The sequence below is a fragment of the Cynara cardunculus genome (assembly GCF_001531365.2).
Source record: "Cynara cardunculus var. scolymus isolate 2C chromosome LG 14, CcrdV1, whole genome shotgun sequence".
Lineage (NCBI taxonomy): Eukaryota > Viridiplantae > Streptophyta > Magnoliopsida > Asterales > Asteraceae > Cynara > Cynara cardunculus.
In genome coordinates this window covers 7,494,959-7,496,798 of record NC_037541.1, presented here as the reverse complement: position 1 = coordinate 7,496,798, position 1,840 = coordinate 7,494,959, and the positions used below count along the sequence as shown (strand labels likewise).

The window sequence follows — 1,840 nt, the reverse complement described above, 5'->3', positions numbered from 1 at the left end:
CTTGCATATTGCTGTTGATGAAAATTAGGGTTTCCATGTTGCTTATGGACTGGGGGGTTCAAACTTGGACTATTCCATGAAAAATTTGGGTGTTGTCTCCAACTGGCATTGTATGTGTTAGTGTAGGAATTCGATCTGTTATGAACATAATTCACAGATTCAACATTATGTGGACAGAGTTCATAAGAGTGTTCCCCTCCACAACAGACACATTGCATTGAGAGGACAGCTGGAATAGGTGATGTGACAGCTGACTGCACTCCTTGGCCAGAAGTTAGATTTTTAAGCATATTGGCCATAGAAGAGAGTTGTGCTGTTATTGCAGTATATGCATCAGCATCATGTATTCCTGCCGTCTTCTTTTGTGGTTGAGCACGTGGATCAGCCTAATGTCCATTATTAGCAAAAAAAAATTCTAGGATCTCATATCTTTCATTGTAGGTCATAGCTGTAAAGGCTCCGCCCGCAGTCGCATCAAGCATCTGTTTAGCAATGGGACTTAACCCATTGTAAAACGTCTCGAGTTGAATACAGTACGGGATGCCATGGTGTGGGCATCTCCTTAACAACTCTTTGAACCTTTCCCAAGCGTCAGGAACAACTTCATCGTCCATTTGTTTAAAAAGGAAAATTTCGTTCCTGGACTTAGCGTTCCTGGTTGGTGGGAAATATTTTCGCAAAAACTTTTCCGCCATATTACTCCATGAAGGCACAGAACCTGGCGGTAATGAATTAAACCATGCCTTTCCCCGATCCCTCAGAGAAAATGGGAATAAAGTGAGTCTCAGAGCGTCATTAGACACTCCCGGGATCAGGAAAGTATCAGTGATTTCCATAAAGGATTTCAAATGTGAGTGTGGTTTCTCCGAAGGAAATCCAGAATTGTCCGTTTGTTTACAACATGTGAAACATAATCGGTTTTAGTTCGAAATGGAGAGCGGTCATATGTGGCCTAACTATCCCGGAATTCAATTACTCAAATTCTTTGGCGAAACGTTCTCTCAATATCGGGATCCAATTCAAAAAATGTCCCGTGATGTCTCCGTGACATACACTACTTTCAACACGGTTTAAAACGGGACAAGAAAAATCAAATTTTTTACTTTACTAAAAAGAAAACTTTTAACTAACTAATCCCCGGCAGCGACGCCAAAAACTTGACCGGGTGGTAACACCACAAACTACAATCAGGATCAAAAGCAAGTACACAAATAGTCCCAATATCGTTTTTCAAGTAATAAAAGTGGTACAAGTACCGGAAATCGTCCACAGGGATCGTAGTAAAAGTTTAGAAAAAAGTAGAGTTAAGGAAATGATTTCAGAAGGCGAATTTGAAGACTTTGATTTGAACAGAGTTAACACAACTAAAAACATGAGATAACAGAATAATAATAGCAAGCTAAGGTGTATGACTTTTCGGGTGAGATGTAAACACTATTTCCAGTCGACCAATGTTGTCAAAATGCTACAGCATGAGACCATGCTGACAGATTGCTACATCATTCAATAAGTAACAACTATTTTTACCAATTACTTTGAAGGTATTCCTATCGGACATCACCAATGCACACATATTATAGCTTTCAACCCATATCTCTATGAGGTATCCAGACCAGTGAAAATGACAAATGGTKTCTTCAAAATATATGGATAAACAAATCTCTTTGTTAAAAATCACTCTCTCGAGTGGATTCCMATATCATTCAAGTTGACGTGTTTTGAATGGCTCATCTCTGAGTCCATTCCACTTTAACACTTCAGAGTGATCAACCCGTCGAGAATTAACAATTTAGAAAATATGGACTACAAATCACTTTGTTAGCAACTCTCTCACGTCTAC

At 39.3% G+C, this 1,840-nt stretch overlaps 1 non-coding gene across 1 annotated transcript; it reads left to right on the top strand.

The window, feature by feature from the left end:
• Positions 1-540: 540 nt before the first annotated feature.
• LOC112527066 lies at positions 541-647 on the top strand. The gene has a single exon (XR_003070687.1). It is a non-coding gene; the product is annotated as a small nucleolar RNA R71 (small nucleolar RNA).
• The last annotated feature ends 1,193 nt before the right edge of the window (positions 648-1,840 follow it).